Source organism: Cherax quadricarinatus, chromosome 20 (assembly GCF_038502225.1).
Source record: "Cherax quadricarinatus isolate ZL_2023a chromosome 20, ASM3850222v1, whole genome shotgun sequence".
Lineage (NCBI taxonomy): Eukaryota > Metazoa > Arthropoda > Malacostraca > Decapoda > Parastacidae > Cherax > Cherax quadricarinatus.
In genome coordinates this window covers 43,891,505-43,917,741 of record NC_091311.1, presented here as the reverse complement: position 1 = coordinate 43,917,741, position 26,237 = coordinate 43,891,505, and the positions used below count along the sequence as shown (strand labels likewise).

At 42.7% G+C, this 26,237-nt stretch overlaps 1 protein-coding gene across 1 annotated transcript in view; it reads left to right on the top strand.

Moving 5' to 3' along the window:
• The first annotated feature begins 20,430 nt into the window (after positions 1–20,430).
• The window catches only part of LOC128700929 (TBC domain-containing protein kinase-like protein), a 63,888-nt gene continuing 58,081 nt past the window's right edge, over positions 20,431–26,237 (top strand). The window contains exon 1 of the mRNA XM_053794412.2: positions 20,431–20,537. The gene's annotated coding sequence lies outside the window, so the exon portion shown is untranslated. The remainder of the gene's footprint in view (positions 20,538–26,237) is intronic.

Genomic DNA, 26,237 nt, shown 5'->3' with positions numbered 1-26,237 from the left:
TTGGTGCAAGATAGAAGGAATTTGGGAAATTCCCATCTAGGTAATCCCCGGCATGGGCATTGGTATGTGGGATTTTATTGGCGAGATTAGATCCTGTGTCAGTGGGATGTAGTGGTGTTTCATTACCTGGAGTTTACCTGGAGAGAGTTCCGGGGGTCAACGCCCCCGCGGCCCGGTCTGTGACCAGGCCTCCTGGTGGATCAGAGCCTGATCAACCAGGCTGTTGCTGCTGGCTGCACGCAAACCAACGTACGAGCCACAGCCCGGCTTATCAGGAACTGACTTTAGGTGCTTGTCCAGTTCCAGCTTGAAGACTGCCAGGGGTCTGTTGGTAATCCCCCTTATGTGTGCTGGGAGGCAGTTGAACAGTCTCGGGCCCCTGACACTTATTGTATGGTCTCTTAGGTTTAGTTAGGACAATATTCTTGTTTTTTTCAGTTTGTGGGTCCCTAGAATCTGAGAGAGTGTTTTCCAGGTCTTTTTTATATCTCCTCTAGTGTCTGTGAATCTACTGGAGTAGTATAGTTGTTTGGCTTTCTTTATTACTTTGTTGAGAACTGATGAATAGTGTTTAAGAATATCTTTGTGTATTAAGCCCTGTCTATATTGCTTTTCATATTGGTGTTTCTTGTCAATGGATTTCAGAATGGCGCTGGTTAGCCATGGGCAACCAAGCCGTTTGTTTGTGATCTGTTTTGTTTTTATAGGACAATGTTTGTTGTATAGTCTAAGTAATTTGTTAAGAAAAATGTCTGTCCAGTCATCAATACCATTGGCCTTGGAGAATTCTGTAGGCCAGTCAACAGTCTCTAGGTCAGCTGTGAACTTCCTTACTGAGGCCTCATCATGGAGTCTAAATGAGACTTTGTTGTATTCAAGTGGTGGTTTACTAATGTTTGTCAGGAGGAAGGTAGGGTAGTGGTCTGTAGTGCTATCTGTGATTATCCCTGATTTAAGGGGGGCTAGTATATTGGTCCATATGTGGTCTATTATGGTTGCACTTGTCTCAGTGAGCCTGGTTGGTTTAGTTATTGTTGGTATGAGAAGTGTGTTGTTCATATTTTTGATGAAATCAGTTACAGGCTGATCATCTAGTATGCCAAGGTTGATGTTGAAGTCTCCAGCTAAGAGAAGGTGGTGTTTATTCATTTGTCTGTTTGTTATTAGTGACTTTAATTTCTCACTGAAATTTGGGATGTTTGTGTGAGGTATCCGGTAAATGGCACCGATTGTTATAGGTGTCTTAAGTTTTTTTACAGTAAAATTAGCAAAAATGTATTCCCCATATTCATCACTAAAGCAAGTGGTGCTAATACAAGATAACTGGTTAGAGTAATAGATTGCAATACCACCCCCAACTTGGTTTGGTCTGCAGTTGTGAATTGCTGTGTATCCTGGTAGAGGGTAGATATCTATGTGTCCTGCTTAAGCCAGGTCTCAGTAAGAATAATGCAGGAGAAGGGTGTCTTTAGTGATTCAAGGAGTGCCAGGAGGTCATCATAGTGTTTGCTTAAGGACCTGATGTTGTAGTTAAATACTGATAGACTTTTAGCATTGTTTAGGATAGTGCTGGCTTGTGATGCTGTGTAATAAAGGCAGTTACTTTCCAATAGGTTTTGATTGGGTGTCAGATTATGGAGGTTTAGATCAGGGTCAACGTGATCAATCATCTTCTAGGTTTAAATTATGGTTATTTATATCCTGAGTTGTGTGTTGAGTTCTAGTGCTGATATCTGTAGTGGTAGGAAGTTTGGACAAGTATATAGCTAGAGTAGTTTGGTCATGTAGAGTATAGTCACTACTACACATAATGAAGTTGATGTTGTCTATGTGTTGTGCTGGAATGAACTAAAGTACAACTAGGTATAAACTAGTAATATAAAAATACAAATTAAAAATAGAACAAGACTCTCACTTGAATTGCACTAAGGTCTAATGTAATGACTTTTGTGGAGTCTATGTTTTGAGCTAGAATGAGCTATAGTACAACTAGGTTAAATCTAATAATATAAAAATACAAATTAAAAATAGCACCAGTCTCTCACTAGTAATTGCACTATGTACATGTACATGTACCATGCACCATGTACATGTACTTGTAGTAAATAAAAATATTATTATTATTATTATTATTATTATTATTATTATTATTATTATTATTATTATTATTATTATTATTATTATTATTATTATTATTATTATTATAATATTATATTACTATTATTACATATTCTAGCTTAGACCTACATGAAACTGGATGCTGCTGACTCCGCCTCACTGTCAGGGGGAGCGACTGTTAAGTATCTTCGTTTTCTCAGCCGAGATCGTCAATCCAGAACCTGAAACGAGTCTGGTGCAAAGCTAAAGATATAATGATAAGGGATGCCTAGGCATAGCATTTAGTAAATCATTAACTGAATAAAGATGGAACTGAGGACACCTCCCTGTGGGAGTTTTTATTTCAAAGTCTTTTAGTTACTCCTGTGCCCCTAGAACAACATACATGTGGTGGAGGAGCCAGCCAACTATAATTTTGGAAAATATGCTAATGGCTGCTGAGGGTAGTGCTGACTACTGAGGTTAGTGCTGACTAGGGAGGGTAGTGCTGACTACTGAGGGTAGTGCTGACTGCTGAGGGTTTTACCTGGAGAGGGTTTCGGGGGTCAAAGCCCCCGCGACCCGGTCTGAGATCAGGACCCATGGTGGATCAGGGTTGATCAGCCAGGCTGTTACTACTGGCCGCACGCAAGGTGACGTACGAACCACAGCCCGATTGGTCAGGTACTGACTTTAGGTGCCTGTCCAGTGCCTTCTTGAAGACAGCCAGGGGTCTATTGGTAATCCCCCTTATGTATGCTGGGAGGCAATTAAACAGTCTTGGGCTCCGGACACTTATTGTGTTGTCTCTCAGTGTACTCGAGGCGCCCCTGCTTTTCATCGGGGGACTGTTGCATCTCCTGTCGAGTCTTTTGCTTTCATATGGAGTGATTTTCGTGTGCAGGTTTGGTACCAATCCCTCCAGGACCTTCCAAGTGTATATTATCATGTACCTCTCTCGCCTGCGTTCGAGGGAATACAGATCAAGGACCTCCAACCGTTCCCAGTAGTTTAGGTGCCTTATCGCACTTATGTGTGCTGTGAAAGTTCTTTGTACACTCTCCAGGTCTGCAATGTCGCCAGCCTTGAAGGGGGCCGTTAGTGCACAGCAGTATTCCAGCCTAGAGAGCACAAGCGATTTGAAGAGAATCATCATGGGCTTAGCGTCCCTAGTTTTGAAGGTTCTCATTATCCATCCTATAATTTTCCTAGCGGATGAGGTAGATACATTGTTGTGGTCTTTGAAGTTGAGATCCTCTGACATTATCACTCCTAGGTCCTTCACATTACTTTTCCGCTCCGAGGGTAGTGCTGACTACTGAGGGTAGTGCTGACTACTGAGGGTAGTGCTGACTGCTGAAAGTAGTACTGACTACTGAGTGTAGTGCTGACTGCTGAAGGTAGTGTGGAAAATTAACTTTACCTGGATGTAACTCATAAGATACATACCAGTAAATGGTAACAAAGATATTTATTTATTTATTTATTTTATGTCTTTGCAAACAGTACATTGAGATTTTATATTTACAATAAAGGGTTGCAATGCAAAGAGAGCCTCTATTATGCCTAGGCATTATGGGCCAACTTAACATTATTGACTTACAGTCTACTTAACACTAAGGAGTAATCATAGTTGTACAGCAGATTATTAATTATAAATGAATCAAAATTTGTATAATACAAAGATATATTTATATTCGAAAATGCTTTTTGTGAAAACAATGATTCAAGTATATTCCTGTCAACAATGGATAAAAGGTTCAAAGTAATTGTTGAAATTATTATATGGGAATACGTATTGAGTATGTGAGTACTGAGTATTGAGCATTTAGTCTAGGGTGATTAAGTGGCTTTTGAGAAGAGTCTTAAATTGATTTTCAGACTGGGTTACTTTAATATCTTCTGGTAATGAATTTCATATTTTGGGGCCCTTTATGTGCATTGAGGTTTTACACAGTGTGATGTGGACACGAGGTATATCAAAAAGAGATCTATGTCTTGTGTTATGGTCATGTGTCCTGTTTAGGTTGGTGAGGAGAAGTTTGAGTGGAGGGTTTATATTTGCGTGCATTGTTCTGTGTATGTAGTAGGCACATGAATAAGTATAGCTGTTCTTAATGGTGAGCAGATTCAGACTTTTGAAAATTGGTGGAGTATGCTGGCGGGAGTGGGAATTTGTTATCATTCTTACTGCTGCCATTTGCTGGGTTATTAGGGGTTTTAGGTGATTGGATGTTGTTGATCCCCATGCACAAATTCCATATGTAAGATAAGGGTATATGAGTGAATGGTACAGTGCCAAAAGAGCTGATTGTGGAATGTAGTACCATAACTTTGATAGTATGCCTAGAGTTTTGGAGATTTTCTTGGTAATTAGTTGTATGTGTGTTCGGAACTTAAGGCTACTGTCAAGGTGGATACCTAGGAATTTTCCCTCTGTGAGTCTTGTGACTGATGATCCATTTAGCGTTATGTTAATTGGATCATTTGCAGCTACAAGACAAGTAGGAATTTTAGGACACCTAGGTTGCAAAAAATCTCCTCCTTCTATACCTACGATAATCTATCTCTCCACAAGTCACTCTGGACCTATATTAATTTCAAATGAAATATACATCACCAGGAATTCTGGTAAAAACATTAACATAAATATGTGGACCGCATATTAAATTTAAAATGTGAATACATATACATTGAAGGAGAATTTATAATAAGAAGACTAACTGTCCTTAATATACAAGTACAGTTAGAAATAGAAATACAAATAGCTAGAGCTTCACTTTAAGGAGGTTATTAATAGAGTATTCAAGAGGTTGCTAGTAGAATTACAGTAAATCAACCATTCAAATCATTATGAAGCTGTGTGTAGTCTGCAATCAATCAAACAAACTGGCTTCCACATGGATAAATTGTCATTTTTGTGGAAATTGGTGTCACGCCCCTTGTGCAGATATCCAAGAACTAGCTACAAGCAGTATAAAATCAGGGAAGTATTTTTGGGTATGCCCAAATGAGATAAATCTGTGGACTAAAATCACATTGGTATTAAAAGAGGATAACATCAAAGCTACTTTCATAGAAAACCTGGAAGCTTTCTACAACAGATGAGAACATAAAAAGTCTGGGCCGGATGGTACTACCCTTGATGCTGGCCATGTAGTCAGAAACTGTAAGGTGATGTCCTGGTAGTCAGTAAATGTGGGGCTGATAGTGCTGTCCTGGTAGTCAGTAATGGTGAAGCTGGAGATTTTGTCCAGGTAGTCGGGAATTATACGCAGGAAGGAATGCATATAAATGACCTCATGGGAGACAGGAGCCGTAGTGGGGAATCAAGTGTTTACCTGGAGTTTACCTGGAGAGAATTTCGGGGGTCAACGCCCCCGCGGCCCGGTCTGTGACCAGGCCTCCTGGTGGATCAGCCCCTGATCAACCAGGCTGTTGCTGCTGGCTGCACGCAAACCAACGTACGAGCCACAGCCCGGCTGATCAGGAACTGACTTTAGGTGCTTGTCCAGTGCCAGCTTGAAGACTGCCAGGGGTCTGTTGGTAATCCCCCTTATGTGTGCTGGGAGGCAGTTGAACAGTCTCGGGCCCCTGACACTTATTGTATGGTCTCTTAACGTGCTAGTGACACCCCTGCTTTTCATTGGGGGGATGGTGCATCGTCTGCCAAGTCTTTTGCTTTCGTAGTGAGTGATTTTCGTGTGCAAGTTCGGTACTAGTCCCTCTAGGATTTTCCAGGTGTATATAATCATGTATCTCTCCCTCCTGCGTTCCAGGGAATACAGGTTTAGAAACCTCAAGCGCTCCCAGTAATTGAGGTGTTTTATCTCCGTTATGCGTGCCGTGAAAGTTCTCTGTACATTTTCTAGGTCGGCAATTTCACCTGCCTTGAAAGGTGCTGTTAGAGTGCACCAATATTGCAAACTAGAAATACCACAGGAAATAGCAAACAAGAGGAATCCACTAGCAATAGTGAGGATATATTACCAAAAACAATTGGTGGGAGCTCCATTGTTGGTGCTAGGGAGGATAGGAATAAGACAGGTAAACATGCACCAACAGGGAATACAGTCACAGAAACCCAAGGCAAACGGAAACCAAGCCTGTGCACATACTATGCACTTGGTATCTACAGGCATGGGAAATCTGGAAAAACAGATGGGACGTGCAACTATGATCACCCTAGAAAATGCCGTGCCCATATGACAACAGGGAAATGCAAACTCCCTTCCTGTAAGCTTTTTCACCCTGAAATGTGTACCTCTTCAGTACAGGAAAGACTGCTATAACTTAAATTGCCAGGCACACCATCTAAAGGGGACAAAAAGATACAAAACATCCAGGCCATGGGAAAACCTGGGTAGCCACAGCCACTCAATAGGGAGAGGTTTTTTTAGTGTCAGGAAGGAAAAAAAACTGGCAGGAAATGGCAGAAATCGTACACCAAATCCAGTCATTCCTGGAGTGGAACCACAGTCGATGGCCTCCACTCCAAACCAACAGATACAGATACTAATGTCGGAAAAAAAATCCCCCCCAGTACCAGCAACACCACCAGTCCGATAACATTCTTCTTTGTAAATATACAGGGTCTAAAGCCAGCAACAAACAAAAAAATACCTTTCATCCGTGGACTGCTTGCAGAGGCAAAGGCAATGTTCGCGGCTTTCCCTGAGACCCACATAAAGGATCACTTGGACAACGAAATATGGATCCCAGGTTACAACCTATACAGATGCGACAGAGTGAACAGGCAAAAGGGGGGAGGGGTTGGCCTGTACATTGCAAAGTCACTTGTTTGCACAGAACTGCTAAATGCCTCAAATGATGTAGTGGAAGTTTTAGCAGTAAAGATCGAGAACCAAAACCTAGTCATTGTGGTAGTCTACAAGCCTCCTGATGCAACATCCCAGGAATTCCAGGAACAGCTGTTAAAAATTGACCACTGTCTGGAAAATCTGCCAGCTCCTGCACTCAACATCTTGCTCCTGGGGGATTTCAACTTAAGGCACCTAAAATGGAGGAATATAGCAAATAATATTGTTGCAGTATAACACCAGGAGGCAGCTCTGATGAAAACTCACACTCACACGAGCTTTTAAATTTCTGCACAAAATTCAATTTAAACCAGCAAATAATAGAGCCTACTAGACTGGAGAATACACTAGACCTCATCTTCACTAACGATGATGATCTGATACGAAATGTCACCATATCAAAAACAATATACTCAGATCACAACATAATTGAGGTTCAGACATGTGTATGCGCGGAGCCCTAGACCGACATAATGAGATTAGTCACGAGGGAGCATTCACCAAATTCAACTTCAATAACAAAAACATAAAGTGGGACCAAGTAAACCAAGTCCTAACCGATATAAGCTGGGAAAATATACTAAGCAACACAGACCCCAACTTATGCCTAGAACAGATTAACTCGGTGGCACTCGATGTATGCACAAGACTTATTCCTCTAAGAAAAAGGAGTAGATGTAAAATAGAAAGAGACAGGCGCTCCCTTTACAGGCGACGGAAAAGAATAACAGAGCGGCTAAAAGAGGTCAATATATCTGAAACGAGTAGGGAGACACAGGTCACAAAAATAGCAAGCATCGAACTTAAGCTAAAGGAATCTTATAGGAGTCAGGAATCGCGGGAAGAACTAAAAGCCATAAATGAAATCGAAAGAAACCCAAAGTATTTCTTCTCCTATGCCAAATCAAAGTCGAGAACAACATCCAGTATTTGGCCCCTACTTAAACAAGATGGGTCCTACACAGATGACAGCAAGGAAATGAGTGAGCTACTCAAGTCCCAATATAACTCAGTTTTTAGCAAGCCATTAACCAGTCTGGGAGTCGAAGATCAAAATGAATTTTTTATGAGAGAGCCACAGAATTTGGTTAACACAAGCCTATCTGATGTTATCCTGACGCCAAATGACTTCGAACTGGTGATAAATGACATGCCCATGCACTCTGCCCCAGGGCTAGACTCATGGAACTCCGTGTTCATCAAGAACTGCAAGAAGCCCCTATCACGAGCTTTTACCATCCTATAGAGAGAGAGCATGGACACGGGGGTCGTCCCACAGTTACTAAAAACAACAGACATAGCCCCACTCCACAAAGGGGGCAGTAAAGCAACAACAAAGAACTACAGACCAATAGCACTAACATCCCATATCATAAAAGTCTTTGAAAGGGTCCTAAGAAGCAAGATCACCACCCATCTAGAAACCCATCAATTACACAACCCAGGGCAACATGGGTTTAGAACAGGTCGCTCCTGTCTGTCTCAACTATTGGATCACTACGACAAGGTCCTAGATGCACTAGAAGACAAAAAGAATGCAGATGTAATATATACAGACTTTGCAAAAGCCTTCGACAAGTGTGACCATGGCGTAATAGAGCACAAAATGCGTGCTAAAGGAATAACAGGAAAAGTCGGTCGATGGATCTATAATTTCCTCACTAACAGAACACAGAGAGTAGTCGTCAACAGAGTAAAGTCCGAGGCAGCTACAGTGAAAAACCCTGTTCCACAAGGCACAGTACTCGCTCCCATCTTGTTCCTCATCCTCATATCTGACATAGACAAGGATGTCAGCCACAGCACCGCGTCTTCCTTTGCAGACAGTGTCTTCCATTGCAAACACTGCAAGGCTCCAGGCGGACATCAACCAAATCTTTCAGTGGGCTGCAGAAAACAATATGAAGTTCAACGATGAGAAATTTCAATTACTCAGATATGGTAAACACGAGGAAATTAAATCTTCATCAGAGTACAAAACAAATTCTGGCCACAAAATAGAGCGAAACACCAACGTCAAAGACCTGGGAGTGATCATGTCGGAGGATCTCACCTTCAAGGACCATAACATTGTATCAATCGCATCTGCTAGAAAAATGACAGGATGGATAATGAGAACCTTCAAAACTAGGGATGCCAAGCCCATGATGACACTCTTCAGGTCACTTGTTCTATCTAGGCTGGAATATTGCTGCACACTAACAGCACCTTTCAAGGCAGGTGAAATTGCTGACCTACAAAATGTACAGAGAACCTTCACGGCGTGCATAATGGAGATAAAACACCTCAATTACTGGGAGCACTTGAGGTTCCTGAACCTGTATTCCCTGGAATGCAGGCGGGAGAGATACATGATTATATACACCTGGAAAATCCTAGAGGGACTAGTACCGAACTTGCACACGAAAATCACTCACTACAAAAGCAAAAGACTTGGCAGACGATGCAACATCCCCCAGTGAAAAGCAGGGGTGTCACTAGCACATTAAGAGACCATGCAATAAGTGTCAGGGGCCCGAGACTGTTCAGCTGCCTCCCAGCATACATATGGGGGATTACCAACAGACCCCTGGCAGTCTTCAAGCTGGCACTGGACAAGCACCTAAAGTCGGTTCCTGACCAGCCGGGCTGTGGCTCGTACGTTGGTTTGCATGCAGCCAGCAGTAACAGCCTGGTTGATCAGGCTCTGATCCACCAAGAGGCCTGGTCACAGACCGGGCCGCGGGGGCGTTGAGCCCCGGAACTCTCTCCAGGTAAACTCCAGGTAAACCAATTATTCTGGAGATTACGGTGTGTCATACAAACCCCCTTGCCTAAATTCTGAAGAAAATACTGGCCAGAATTTCAACACAAATTAGACATACCTGGAGGTTACCTGTAGGTTATTCCGGGGATCAACGCCCCCGCGGCCCGGTCCATGACCAGGTCTCCTGATGGATCAGGGCCTGATCAATTAGGCTGTTACTGCTGGCCGCATGCAGTCCAATGTACGAGCCACAGCCCGGCTGATCTGGCACTGACTTTAGGTATCTGTCCAGCTCTCTCTTGAAGGCAGCCAGGGGCTTACTGGCAATTCCCCTAATGCTTGATGGGAAGCTGTTGAACAATTTTGGGCCCCGGACACTTATGGTGTTTTCCCTTAGTGTACCAATGGCGCCCCTACTTTTTATTGGGGGCATTTTGCATCGCCTGCCCAGTCTTTTACTTTCGTAGGGAGTGATTTCTGTGTGCAGATTTGGGACCATTCCTTCCAAGATTTTCCAAGTGTAGATTATGATATATCTCTCCCTCCTGCGTTCCAACGAGTACAAGTCAAGTACTTCCAAGCGTTCCCAGTAGTTAAGGTGCTTGACAGAACTTATACGTGCAGTAAAGGATCTCTGTACACTCTCTAGATCTGCGATTTCACCTGCTTTATATGGAGATGTTAATGTACAGCAGTATTCCAGCCTAGAGAGAACAAGTGATTTGAGAAGGATCATTATTGGCTTGGCATCTCTAGTTTTGAAAGTTCTCATTATCCATCCTATCAATTTCTTTGCACGTGCGATCGTGGCACTGTTGTGATCCTTGAAAGTGAGATCCTCAGACATTACTACTCCCAGGTCCCTTACATTATTTTTCCGCTCTATTGTATGGCCGGAGTCAGTAGTATACTCTGTTCTAGTTATTGTCTCCTCCAGTTTTCCATAACGGAGTAGTTGGAATTTGTCCTCACTGAACATCATATTGTTTACCGTTGCCCACTGGAAAACTTTGTTTATATCTTCTTGGAGGTTAACCGCGTCCTCAGCAGATGACAGCCTCATGCAGATCCTAGTATCATCCGCAAAGGATGATACGGTGCTGTGGTGTATATCTCTGTCTATGTCTGATATGAGGATAAGGAATAAGATGGGGGTGAGTACTGTGCCTTGTGGAACAGAGCTCTTCACTATGGCAGCCTCCGATTTAACTCTGTTGACCACTACTCTTTATGTTCGATTTGTTAGGAAGTTTAAGATCCATCTCCCTACTTTCCCAGTTATTCCTTTAGCACGTATTTTATGGGCTATTTCGCCATGATCGCATTTGTCAAATGCTTTTGCAAAGTCTGTGCATATTACATCTGCATTCTGATTTTCTTCCAGTGCATCCAAGGCCATATCATAGTGATCCAGTAGTTGTGAGGCAGGAGCGACCTGCCCTGAACCCATGTTGCCCTGGATTGTGCAGATTTTGGGAATCCAGGTGATTTGCAATCCTGCTTCTTAGCACTCTTTCAAAGATTTTTATGATGTGGGACGTCAGAGCTATTGGTCTATAGTTCTTATTTATTTATTTTATTTATTTATAATTTGAGCACACATACAGAGGTACAAAAAAAATACAGATAAGAGCAGCATGCCAAAGCCACTTATACTATGCATAGCATTACGGGCTGGCTTAAAATTAACTTAAGATTAACTAAGCAATGATGAAATCAGTGAAAAACATTAATGTAAACAGATTACTATAAAGCACAAGTGAGTATTACAAAGACAGGTCATATGGTTGCATGCATTGTTGTAAATTCAGTAGAATGGAGTATTCTGTTAGGTAGTGTATTTAAAAAATAATAAAGTTAGATTGGGTTTTAGGTTTAACATTTATGTGATATAATTGTGAGAGACATTTAAGATATACAATTTATAAGGTTCAGTTATTCAGTATTTATTTGGTTTTGGGTGAGTAAGTGATCTTTGAGAAGAGACTTGAATTTATTAACAGGTAGTGTTTCTTTTATATTTACAGGTAATGAATTCCAGATTTTAGGGCCTTTTATGTGCATTGAGTTTTTGCATAGCGTGAGATGGACACGAGGAATATCAAAGAGTGATCTGTGCCTTGTGTTATGGTCATGTGTTCTGTTGAGGTTGGCAAGGAGATGTTTGAGGGGAGGGTTAATATCAGAGTTGAGTGTTCTATGTATGTAATAGGTGCAGTAATAAGTATGGATGTTTTGTATGGTGAGTAGGTTGAGTGTATTGAATATTGGTGGAGTGTGCTGCCTGTAGTGAGAATTTGTTATCATTCTAACTGCTTTGCTGCCACCTTTATGGAGTGGGGCTATATCCGTTGTTTTATGTGACTGTGGAATTTCACCCATGTCCAAGCTCCTCCTCCATAGTGTACTTAGGGCACGCGAGAGGGGTTTCTTGCAGTTCTTAATGAAAACAGAGTTCCACGAGTCTGGGCCCGGGGCTGAGTGCATAGGCATGTTGTCAATGGCTTTTTCGAAATCTATTGGAGTTTACCTGGAGTTTACCTGGAGAGAGTTCCGGGGGTCAACGCCCCCGCGGCCCGGTCTGTGACCAGGCCTCCTGGTGGATCAGAGCCTGATCAACCAGGCTGTTGCTGCTGGCTGCACGCAAACTAACGTACGAGCCACAGCCCGGCTGATCAGGAACTGACTTTAGGTGCTTGTCCAGTGCCAGCTTGAAGACTGCCAGGGGTCTGTTGGTAATCCCCCTTAGGGTAATGTCGGAAATCTGGCATACATTTATGGAGTTTTGAGGCTCATTCATGAAGAAATCATTTGGGTCGTCGATTCTCAGACCGATTAGTGGTTCACTAAACACAGAGTCGCACTGGGATTTCAATATTTCACTCATTTCCTTGTTGTCATCTGTGTAAGTCCCATCCTGTCTGAGTAAGGGCCCGATACTAGATGTGGTATTTGCCTTGTTTTTGGCATATGAAAAGAAATATTTTGAATTTCTTTCAATTTCACTAATAGCTTTAAGCTCCTCCTGCCTCTCCTGGTTCCTGTAAGAGTCATTTAACTTAAGTTCGATAGTTTCCACTTCCCTGGTCAGTGCCTCCTTTCGTGTATCAGATATTCTAGCACTCCTGAGGAGCTCAGTGACTCTTCGTCGTCTTGTGTAGAGGGAGCTTCTTTCTCTCTCCAGTTTACTTCTGCTCTTCTTCTTTCTTAGGGTAATATGCCTAGAACATGCTTCGGCTGCCAGGAAGTTGATCCTTTCAAGGCACTGGTTTGGATCCATGTCATTTAAGACATCTTCCCAACATGTTTCGTTTAGGACATGGTTTACCTGGTCCCAGTTGATGTTCTTGTTGTTGAAGTTGTATTTTGTGAAGACACCTTCACAGGTACATGCATTCTGCTGATCAGGACCCCTATGCATGTATGTCTGGACTTCGATTAAGTTGTGATTGGAATTAGTTGTTTTTGATATCCTTATGTCTCTTATCAGGTCCTCATTATTTGTGAAGATAAGGTCAAGTGTGTTTTCTAGTCTTGTTGGCTCCACTATCTGCTGGTTTAAGGTGTGTTTTTCGCAGAGACTTAGTAGCTCATGTGTGTGTGTGACCTTTCATCTGCGCTACCTCCGGGGATTGTTTCAGCTATAACATTATTTGCTACATTCTTCCATTTTGTATGCCTTAGGTTGAAACCACCAAGCAGTAAGATGTTTGGGGATGGAGCTGGAAGGTTTTCCAAGCAGTAATCAATTTTCAGTAGTTGTTCATTGAATTGTTGTGAGGTTGCATCTGGTGGCTTGTATACAACCACAATGACTAGGTTTTGGTTCTCGATCTTTATTGATAGAACTTCAACTACCTCATTTGTGGTGTTCAGCAACTCCGTGCAGATAAGGGACTCTTTGACATACAGGCCAACCCCCCCTTGTTGCCTGTTTTTTCTGTCGCATCTAAAAAGGTTGTAACCACTTATCCATATTTCACTGTCAAAGTGATCTTTTGTGTGAGTCTCTGTGAAGGCTGCAAACATTGCATTAGACTCCTCTAGAAGTCCACTGATAAAAGGTATTTTGTTGTTGGTGGATGGCTTAAGGCCCTGTATATTAGCAAATATGAACGAGGTTGTATTCTGTGTTTGTTGGGGGGATTTTGTTATTGGCATCAGTAGTTGTAATTCTGGAGGGCCATGGGTGGCCACTGGCTGCGCCTCCAGTCCAACAAGGCTCCGAGGTGGTGGACTATTTTTGTTATTTCCTTCCATTTTCTTTTTCTGTTTCCTGCCACTAAAAAATCACCTGGAGTTGGGTTGTCGTAGCTACTATTGTTTGTCTTGTGGGGTCTGTGCCTCCTGGTCCCTTTTAGATGGTATGCAGGGCAGTCGATATTGTAACACTGCTTCTGGAGGACCGAGGAGTGGCACATTTTTGGGTGAAAGAAAGTACAGGAAGAAGAACGACACACTCCTTTAGACAGGAGGTCGCTACATTTTTTGGGATGCTCAAAGTTGCATGTCCCATTTTTTTCCCTGTTATTTCATGCTTACAGATGCCCCAAGCATAATATTTGCACAAATTCACCTTTGGTTGAGAATTGTTGGGAGGTGTGTTGTCAATTTCTGCAGGTTCTGGGACTGCACTATAATCCTCAGTATCCAAGCCAGGGCCACCCCGTCCTGGATTCCATCTACTTTCCCCAGTAGAGGAAGAAGGAGGAGACTCCTCTCCAACATCTGTACTGTGGGCCACGGTCTTGTGCAATGATGGTTGTATATTTACCGTTCTAGATGGTTGTATATTTACTGTTTTGGTGGTGGTTTTGGTAGTGTCCCTAGGAGAGTCTGGGCTGGCAGTAAGGCTGGGGGCTGGGTCTGGGTCAGCACTGGGGCTGGGGGCTGAGCCTGGGCCAGCGGCTTGGCCTGGGCCAGCACCAGCACTGTGGGTATTAGTGCTATGACTGGGGGATGGGTCTGGCTTAGCACCATGTGGGTGACTAGATAGTTTCGAGTCATCTGTTGTGGTATGGACATTTTGCATTTTTTGATACACTATCTCTTGCTCCCATGTTTTATATATTTTTGGTAGACTATCCAAGAGGTCATCCTTGTTTTCTTGATTATTTTTTACCATTTATTACTCTCCTTAGTACCTTTCTGATACCTGCCCAGAGTTCTACATCTTTATTGCACAACCAGAAGCAACTTGCTAGTTCGAGGTCATTTTTTGAGGCTATATTTAGTCTAGTACAAGAGATATGGTGTTTGGAAGAGCATAGATTGCATGTGATTCTGGATTTCCTTCCAAGGATTTTTTTTTACATGTCCCACAGATATGCTGTGCTGACATCCTGTCTGTATCCTACTACACTCTGTATGCCACGGAAGAAAACTGATTTCCACTTTACCTTTCTCTTGCTGGTGCCAGTAATATGCAAGATGTATTTATACGAACCAAGTTTGCAGTATGTGGGTGGTGGAGTAGGGTGGGTGGTGAGTGTAGGGTGGGTGTGAGCCGGGCAGGACTTACCCACACTGCCACACTTCACTATTATTTTTATTACTATTATTATTATTATTATTATTATTTAAATTCCTTTTATGTAGTGCTGTACACTGTTTATCTCAAGGATATACACTGTATTCTTTCAAAATGCACTTTTCACTGCGCTATACTGGGATCATTGTTTTATTATTTACACAGCAGCCAGGCCTATGCTAACTTTCCCCTACACTTCTAAGGAAAAGATTATTTCCTGTTTAGTAGAGGTAACGGTTGTATGCTCAATTTATGTATGCTGTGATTCCCTGCACCTCAATGCTACCACCACTCGTTTCATCTCTTATGACTATAGTAGTTACTTATCTGTTATTAACACTTCACTGGACCTCTGGCAATAGTTCGCTAGTGCCAGTCGCTTGTAAGGTATTCCCCTATCTACACTATATATTGTACGCTATACTGGGGGATAATCAAGATTACTCTTATCTACAATTTAGTTCACTATGTCACTGCACATATATATCCTTGTCACTCACTATATTACTTATAGATAGATCAATATTTGTTTATTTCCACTTGTGTCGACATCCGGCAATAATTCACTAGTGCTGGTCAGGTCTATTTCCCACGGTAACCGTTTCTCCACCGGCACTCTCCATGTGACACTATAATCCATATTTTCCTATTTAGTGTTCACTGATATTCCTTTTTTGCTTGTTCAAAGGAGTATATACACTTTATGGTTGCACACGCTTATTTTCCGCATTCTGTTCCCTCTGCTACTATCAAGACACGCAGTTTTTGACGGAGCACAAACGCGCGCGACTGTCCCCTCTGTCCCTTAGCTGGGATTCCGAAGCAGTCCTGTCCATCTGCTTAATGCTCACGTTATGCAGGACTGCAATTCCAACAATTTTGACTCCTATTTGAGAGGTTTTAAGCCCAATATAACCCCTAGAGCGACAAAAATTTATGTACATTTCTCTAACATGCCTTTATCACATTCAAAATAATGGCATCCCCTCCCCAGCGACGCTCACCCATCGCTGGTTCTTTATTTACAAATTAATTTTTATTACCTACAATATAGGTCATCAATTTACATATAAAATACACTGTATTTTTGGAAAATATACAGTATTTTCTACAGGTAGTATTTATTTATTTATTTATTTATGTCTTTGCAAATAGTACATTGATATTATGTATTTACAATAAAGGGTTGCAATGCAAAGAGAGCCTCTGTTATGCCTAAGCATTATGGGCCGACTTTATTTATTTATTTATTTATTTATTTATTTATTTATTTAGTAATTTTAGCATACATACAGAGGTACAAAAAATACAGGTAAGAGCAGCATGCCAAAGCCACTTATATGCATAGCATTACGGGCTGGCTTAAAATTAACTTAAGATTAACTAAGCAATGATGAAATCAGTGATAAAACATTATTGTAAACAGATAACTATAAAGCACAAATGAGTATTACAAAGACAGGTCATATGGTTGCATGCATTGCTGTACATTCAGTCGAATTGAGTATTCTGTTAGGTAGTGCATTTAAAAAAATAACAAAGTTAGATTGGGTCCTAGGTTTAACATTTATGTGATATAATTGTGAGTAACATTTAGGATATACAATTTATAAGGTTCAGTTATTCAGTATTTATTTGGTTTTGAGTGAGTAAGTGATCTTTGAGAAGAGACTTGAATTTATAAACAGGTAGAGTTTCTTTTATATTTACAGGTAATGAATTCCGGATTTTAGGGCCTTTTATGTGCATTGAGTTTTTGCATAGCGTGAGATGGACACGAGGAACATCAAAGAGTGATCTGTTTACCTGGAGAGAGTTCCGGGGGTCAACGCCCCCGCGGCCCGGTCTGTGACCAGGCCTCCTGGTGGATCAGAGCCTGATCAACCAGGCTGTTGCTGCTGGCTGCACGCAAACCAACGTACGAGCCACAGCCCGGCTGATCAGGAACTGACTTTAGGTGCTTGTCCAGTGCCAGCTTGAAGACTGTGCCTTGTGTTATGGTCATGTGTTCTGTTGAGGTTGGCAAGGAGATGTTTGAGGGGAGGGTTAATATCAGAGTTAAGTGTTCTATGTATGTAATAGGTGCAGTAATAAGTATGGATGTTTTGTATGGTGAGTAGGTTGAGTGTTTTGAATATTGGTGGAGTGTGTTGCCTGTAGTGAGAGTTTGTTATCATTCTAACTGCAGCCTTTACCTGGAGTTTACCTGGAGAGAGTTTCGGGGGTCAACGCCCCCGCGGCCCGGTCTGTGACCAGGCCTCCTGGTGGATCAGCGCCTGATCAACCAGGCTGTTGCTGCTGGCTGCACGCAAACCAACGTACGAGCCACAGCCCGGCTGATCAGGAACTGACTTTAGGTGCTTGTCCAGTGCCAGCTTGAAGACTGCCAGGGGTCTGTTGGTAATCCCCCTTATGTGTGCTGGGAGGCAGTTGAACAGTCTCGGGCCCCTGACACTTATTGTATGGTCTCTTAACGTGCTAGTGACACCCCTGCTTTTCATTGGGGGGATGGTGCATCGTCTGCCAAGTCTTTTGCTTTCGTAGTGAGTGATTTTCGTGTGCAAGTTCGGTACTAGTCCCTCTAGGATTTTCCAGGTGTATATAATCATGTATCTCTCCCTCCTGCGTTCCAGGGAATACAGGTTTAGAAACCTCAAGCGCTCCCAGTAATTGAGGTGTTTTATCTCCGTTATGCGCGCCGTGAAAGTTCTCTGTACATTTTCTAGGTCGGCAATTTCACCTGCCTTGAAAGGTGCTGTTAGAGTGCAGCAATATTCCAGCCTAGATAGAACAAGTGACCTGAAGAGTGTGCACAGAGCTTTTACAGTGTGATGTGGACACGAGGTATATCAAAAAGAGATCTGTGTCTTGTGTTATGGTCATGACTACTGAGGGTAGTGCTGACTACTGAGGGTAGTGCTGACTACTGAGGGTAGTGCTGACTACTGAGGGTAGTACTGACTACCGAAGGTAGTACTGACTACTGAGGGTAGTGCTGACTACTGAGGGTAGTGCTGACTACTGAGGGTAGTGCTGACTACTGAGGGTAGTGCTGACTACTGAGGGTAGTGCTGACTACTGAGGGTAGTGCTGACTACTGAGGGTAGTACTGACTACCGAAGGTAGTACTGACTACTGAGGGTAGTGCTGACTACTGAGGGTAGTACTGACTACCGAAGGTAGTACTGACTACTGAGGGTAGTGCTGACTACTGAGGGTAGCGCTGACTGCTAAAGGTAGTGCTGACTACTGAGGGTAGTACTGACTACCGAAGGTAGTACTGACTACTGAGGGTAGTACTGACTGCCGAAGGTAGTACTGACTACTGAGGGTAGTGCTGACTACTGAGGGTAGTGCTGACTACTGAGGGTAGTGCTGACTACTGAGGGTAGTGCTGACTACTGAGGGTAGTGCTGACTACTGAGGGTAGTGCTGACTACTGAGGGTAGTGCTCACTACTGAGGGTAGTGCTGACTACTGAGGGTAGTACTGACTACCGAAGGTAGTACTGACTACTGAGGGTAGTACTGACTGCCGAAGGTAGTACTGACTACTGAGGGTAGTGGTGACTACTGAGGATAGTACTGACTACTGAGAGTAGTGCTGACTACTGAGGGTAGTACTGACTACTGAGGGCAGTGCTGACTACTGAGGTTAGTGCTAAGTACTGAGGTTAGTGCTAATTACTGAGGGTAGTGCTGACTACTGAGGGTAGTGCTGACTACTGAGGTTAGTGCTAACTACTGAGGTTAGTGCTAACTACTGAGGGTAGTGCTGACTACTGAGGGTAGTGCTAACTACTGAGGGTAGTGCTGACTACTGAGGGTAGTGCTAACTACTGAGGTTAGTGCTAACTACTGAGGTTAGTGCTAACTACTGAGGGTAGTGCTGACTACTGAGGGTAGTGCTGACTACTGAGGTTAGTGCTAACTACTGAGGTTAGTGCTAACTATTGAGGGTAGTGCTGACTACTGAGGGTAGTGCTAACTACTGAGGGTAGTGCTAACTACTGAGGATAGTGCTAACTACTGAGGGTAGTGCTAACTACCGAGGGTAGTGCTGACTACTGAGGTTAGTGCTGACTACTGAGGGTAGTGCTAACTACTGAGGGTAGTGCTAACTACTGAGGGTAGTGCTAACTATTGAGGGTAGTGCTAACTACTGAGGGTAGTGCTAACTACTGAGGGTAGTGCTAACTACTGAGGGTAGTGCTGACTACTGAGGTTAGTGCTGACTACTGAGGGTAGTGCTAACTACTGAGGGTAGTGCTAACTACTGAGGGTAGTGCTAACTACTGAGGGTAGTGCTAACTACTGAGGGTAGTGCTGACTACTGAGGGTAGTGCTGACTACTGAGGGTAGTGCTGACTACTGAGGTTAGTGCTGACTACTGAGGGTAGTGCTAACTACTGAGGGTAGTGCTGACTACTGAGGGTAGTGCTAACTACTGAGGGTAGTGCTAACTACTGAGGGTAGTGCTAACTACTGAGGGTAGTGCTGACTACTAAGGGTAGTGCTAACTACTGAGGGTAGTGCTAACTACTGAGGGTAGTGCTAACTACTGAGGGTAGTGCTAACTACTGAGGGTAGTGCTGACTACTAAGGGTAGTGCTGACAACTGAGGGTAGTGCTAACTACTGAGGGTAATGCTAACTACTGAAGGTAGTGCTAACTACTGAGGGTAGTGCTAACTACTGAGGGCAGTGCTAACTACTGAGGGTAGTGCTAACTACTGAGGGTAGTGCTGACTACTGAGGGTAGTGCTGACTACTGAGGGTAGTGCTAACTACTGAGGGTAGTGCTAACTACTGAGGGTAGTGCTAACTACTGAGGGTAGTGCTAACTACTGAGGGTAGTGCTAACTACTGAGGGTAGTGCTGACTACTGAGGGTAGTGCTAACTACTGAGGGTAGTGCTGACTACTGAGGGTAGTGCTGACTACTGAGGGTAGTGCTAACTACTGAGGGTAGTGCTAACTATTGAGTGTAGTGCTGACTACTGAGGGTAGTACTGACTGCCGAAGGTAGTGTTAACTACTGAGGATAGTACTACTACTGAGGGTAGTGCTGACCACTGAGGGTAGTGCTGACCACTGAGGGTAGTGCTAATAACTACTGAGGTTAGTGCTGACCACTGAGGGTAGTGCTGACCACTGAGGGTAGTGCTAACTACTGAGGGTAGTGCTGACCACTGAGGGGAGGGAGGGAGGGTTGGTGAGGGTGAGCGGCTTCTCCGCATGTCAGTCACATCATCATCATCATCACCAACGTAAACATTGACGATGTTCCTCTGTTGTATATTCATCATTTGAGGCTGACAAGTAAATTATAGCAGCGAAAACTAGGGTAATGGACGTTCATGCATTTAAATACACAGTACATTGTTATTTTAGGCATTAAGTAGGTGGGTAGGGTTGTAAATTGTATTGTGTCACATGCACGGTGGGCGGTAGTCATCTTACTGAGTAAGTCACTTTGACATTTTTTTTTTATTTTGAAGGAGGTGGGTTATTTACACTACGTATGATAATCGATATGTGTACCTGTGCCCAAATAAACTTAACTGACTAATGGCTTCAGTGTAGTATTAACTCAACGTATTTCAGGAGAGGTTCCTAGAACCTGGTGAAGGGCTCTTAATCCAAGGAATTGGATCTGTTCTTCAGTTCTTTAGATTGAACTATGATTGCCTCCCATTCCCCACTTGTTCTTTGACCCCTATAGGTTTAGTACTTCCCCTAATTATAATATTACCTGAACAAGTTGCAGTATAACTGGAATTGCAGTGAAAAGTTTATAATCATGATGGATTTTGTTATGGTAATTATTAATTTCAGTCAAGGTAATTATTTAACTACAGTATATCAACAGCTGCTTCAGAAGCTGAATGATCCCTGAGTAGTGCTTCTGTATTTGAATAATTACTGTTTACCTGCAGTTTACCTGGAGAGAGTTCCGGGGGTCAACGCCCCCGCGGCCCGGTCTGTGACCAGGCCTCATGGTGGATCAGGGCCTGATCAACCAGGCTGTTACTGCTGGCTGCACGCAATCCAACGTACGAACCACAGCCCGGCTGGTCAGGTACCGACTTTAGGTGCTTGTCCAGTGCCTGCTTGAAGACTGCCAGGGGTCTGTTGGTAATCCCCCTTATGCATGCTGGGAGGCAGTTGAACAGTCTCGGGCCCCTGACACTTATTGTATTGTCTCTTAACGTGCTAGTGACACCCCTGCTTTTCATTGGGGGATGTTGCATCGTCTGCAGAGTTTTGCTTTCGTTGTGAGTGATTTTCGTGTGCAAGTTCGGTACTAGTCCCTCTAATATTTTCCAGGTGTATATAATCATGTATCTCTCCCGCCTGCATTCCAGGGAATACAGGTTCAGGAACTTCAAGCACTCCCTGTAATTGAGGTGTTTTATCTCCGTTATGCGCGCCATGAAGGTTCTCTGTACATTTTCTAGGTCAGCAATTTCACCTGCCTTGAAAGGTGCTGTTAGTGTGCAGCAATATTCCAGCCTAGATAGAACAAGTGACCTGAAGAGTGTCATCATGGGCTTGGCATCCCTAAAAATTCAGCCCCTCCCTCTTTAAAAAAAATGGTCAACCAAATACACATATGAATTGAGTCACATTGTTAACTGTATTTTGTTATCTTAGGTTAAATCTACATAATGTACTGTGTAGCCAAAACATTAATGAACCTCACATACAGCCTATAGACACAGCCAACAAATTTAATTTCTTCTTCTCTACGGTAGGATCAAAGCTTGCAAGTAAATTTCTAGCTCAAATACCCAGCCAAAAGATTACCTCACTGGCAACTACCCAAATACTCTATATCTAGCTTCAACTAATTCTACTGAAGTCTCACTCATCATTAAAAACAAAGCAGGAGATGTGGATAACTTGCCACCATTCATACATAAAAAAGCTGCACATGTGCTATCACCCATTATTGCAACAATGTTTAACAAATCTGTAGAGTCCTCAACCCTCCCATCCATACTCAAGACAGCAAGGGTTACCCTAATCCTCAAAGGAGGTTATCCAGCTGACTTGAACTTGTAATCCTTATAGAGAATAAACTTTGAATTTGAATTTGAACTATAGACCTATATCAAACTTGCCCTTACTTTCTAAAATATTCGAGAAAATAATACACAACTGACTTTACTCCTACCTTATATCCAACAACGTACTTAACCCATGCCAGTTTGGGTTTAGACCAAAAAAAAGTGCAAACGATGCTATTATACAAATGCTTGAACTTACATATACAGCCCTTGATAAAAATGAATATCCTCTGGGGGCTCTTCATTGACCTATGATACAGTGGACCACAATCTCCTGCACCTAAAACTAAATCATTTCGGCATCAGAGGACATTCCCTTGATTACCTAAAATTTTATCTTAAAGACAGACACCAAGCCCATGATGACACTCTTCAGTTCGCTTGTTCTATCTAGGCTGGAATATTGCTGCACACTAACAGCACCTTTCAAGGCAGGTGAAATTGCTGACCTAGAAAATGTACAGAGAACCTTCATGGCATGCATAACTGAGATAAAGCACCTCAATTACTGGGAACGATTGAAGTTCCTGAACCTGTACTCCCTGGAATGCAGGCGGGAGAGATATATGATTATATACACCTAGAAAATCCTAGAGGGATTAGTACCAAACTTGGACATGAAAATCACTTCCTACGAAAGCAAAAGACTCGGCAGACGATGCAAAATCCCCCTAATGAAAAGCAGGGGTGCCTAAAGCACGTTAAGAGACAATGCAACAAGTGTCCGGGGCCCAGGACTGTTCAACTGCCTCCCAGCATGCATAAGGGGGATTACCGATAGACCCCTGGCTGTCTTCAAGCAGGCACTGGACAGGCACCTAAAGTCAGTACCTGACCAGTCGGGGTGTGGTTCGTATGTTGGATTGCGTGCGGCCAGCAGTAGCAGCCTGGTTTATCAGGCTCTGATCCACCATGAGGCCTGATCACAGACCGGGCTGTGGGGGCGTTGACCCCCAGAACTCTCTCCAGGTAAACTCCAATATGTATATGCAAATGGAGTCAATTCCTCTATCCAGCCTGTAGCTGTTGGAATGCCCCAGGGTAGTGTCCTAAGCCCACTCCTCTTTCTCATCTACATCATTGATCTCCCCAATAATAATATCTTTATTTACTACAAGTACATGTACATGGTATACAGGCCTAGCTGACATCAGTGACATACTAATATATAGAAAGCCCCTTGTTATGCAGAGCATTTCGGGTAAATTAGGGCCTTGTCCCAGGATGCGACCCACGCCAGCCGACTAATGCGAAGGTACCCATATTACTGATGGGTTAACATGGACAACTGGTGTAAAGAAACACGCCCAGTGTTTCTACCCATGCTGGGAATCGAGCACAGACCCTCGCCATGTAAAAAGAGAGCTTTAGCGATCAGTCCATGGGGCACCATCCCAACTCCTTAAACCAGTTCTATTCGCAGATGACAGTACTTATGACAACTCCCACACAGACCCAGCTATACTTAGAAACACTGTAAACAACAAGCTGCTAAAAATATATACTTGGATGATGACCAACAAATTCACTCTCAACATAGACAAAGCATACTTCATGCTGTTTGGAAACAGAGCCTTAAATATACAACTTAACATATCAATAAATGGTTTCCCTATTTCAAGACACATTGAGGGTAAATTTCTAGGTCTTCTCCTTGACTGTAATCTTAAATTTTAGTCTCACATCCAGCATATATCCAAGAAAATTTCCAGGTCAGTAGGCATCCTTTCCAAAATATGATACTATGTACCCCAAATGACACTTCTTACCCTATACCACTCTTTAATATATCCCTACCTCACCTATGGTATTTATGCCTCGGGATCAACCACAACCAACCACTTTAACCCTTTGACTATCGCGGCCGTATATATACGTCTTATGAGGTACCATGTTTGACATATTTACCTGGAGTTTACCTGGAGAGAGTTCCGGGGGTCAACGCCCCCGCGGCCCAGCTTCAAATCAAGCAGGAGAAAGCTGGTAGGCCCACATGTGAGAGAATGGGTCTGTGTGGTCAGTGTGCACCATACAAAAAAAATCCTGGAGCACGCAGTGCATAATGAGAAAAAAAACTCCGACCGTTTTTTTTTAATTAAAATGCCGACTTTGTGGTCTATTTTCGTATAGTATTTATGGTTGTATTCTCGTTTTCTTGGTCTCATTTGATAGAATGGAAAATATTTTATAGAAATCGAGGTGATTTTGATTGATTTTACTATAAAAAGAACCTGGAAATGGAGCTCAAAGTACGGGAAATGTTTGATTTTTGCCGATGTTCAAAGATAAACAAATGATGTCATTGTCCAATAAATGTTCAACTAGCCATTCTAATATGCAGTCATGAATGGGTTGATGTTATTTATACAATTATTACAGTATTGCAGTAGTCTGCATAACAGTAAATCTTCTATTTTTTGTTTGAATAAAAATTCAAAATAGAAAGCAAGAGTAATATCACAGGGGCCTGGAGACATGACTGATGAACAAAGAAAATGTTATTTTAGAGCCAGGAATGTCTGCATTGTTCATTCTGGTCCTTATTTTAAAATTGTCATATTCTTTTATTTTCGTGAAATTGGCCAAATTGCAAATTTCTGACCATGTTATTGGGTAGTTGTAATCGGTAAATGGGCAGTTTCTAAAGAAATAGCTATGAGTTTGGTCGACTGGAACAGTGGAATTAGCCGAAAATAGGGCTCAAAGTGGGCGAAATTGCCGATTTGTAAATATCGCCGAGGTCGCTAACTTCGTGAGAGCGTAATTCCGTCAGTTTTCCATCAAATTTAATTTTTTTTGGTGTCATTACAATCGGGAAAAGATTCTCTATCATTTCATAAGAAAAAATAATTTTTTTTTTTTTCAAATTTTGCGACACCAGGAGACACCTCAGGATTGGGAGTTGCGACAGTCAAGGGGTTAAACCTTTAATAACCCAATAAAAAGCTGCTGTGCAGATGATTACCAGCTCCTGTGCTAGACAACACAACCCACGACTTTTCAGAAGCCTGAACTTGCTAAATATATGAGACATACACTCATATTATTGTGGCTACTACATTTTTTTTTTTCAACACATTGGTCGTCTCTCACCGAGGCAGGGTGACCTAAAAAGAAATAAAATTCCCAGAAAGGAAATACTTTCATCATTCAACACTTTCACCTCACTCATACATAATCACTGTCTTTGCAGAGGCGCTCAGATACAACAGTTTAAAAGTCAACCTCCAACCTCCCATTTCCATTTCCCAATTCCAGGACTCAAGTCCGGCTAGCCAATTTCCGTGAATCCCTTCACAAAATATTATCCAGCTCACACACCAACAGCTCGTCAGGTCCCAAAAACCATTCATCTCCATTCACTCCTATCTAACATGCTCACACATGCTTGCTGGAAGTCCAAGCCCCTCGCCCACAACACCTTCTTTTACCCCCTCCTTCCAACCTTTTCGAGGATGACCCCTACCCTGCCTTCTTTCCCCTACAGATTTATATACTCTCCAAGCCATTCTACTTTGATCCATTCTCTCTAAATGATCAAACCACCTCAGCAGCCCCTCTTCAGCTCTCTGACTAATACTTTTAGTAACTCCACACCTCCTCCTAATTCCACACTCCGAAATCTCTGCATAATATTTACACCACACATTGCCCTTAGACAGGACATCTCCACTACCTCCAGCTGACTCCTCGCTGCAGCATTTGCAACCCAAGCTTCACACCCATATAAGAGTGTTGGTACCACTATACTTTCATGCATTCCCTTCTTTCCCTTTGTCTCCACATATACCTCAATGCACCACTCACCTTTTTTCCTTCATCAATTCTGTGGTTAACCTCATCCTTCATAAACCCATCTGCTGACAAGTCAACTCCCAAATACATGTATCTGATAACATTAACTTCTTCCATACTCCCTCTCTCCAATGTGATATCCAATTTTTCTTTATCTAAATCATTTGATACCCTCATCA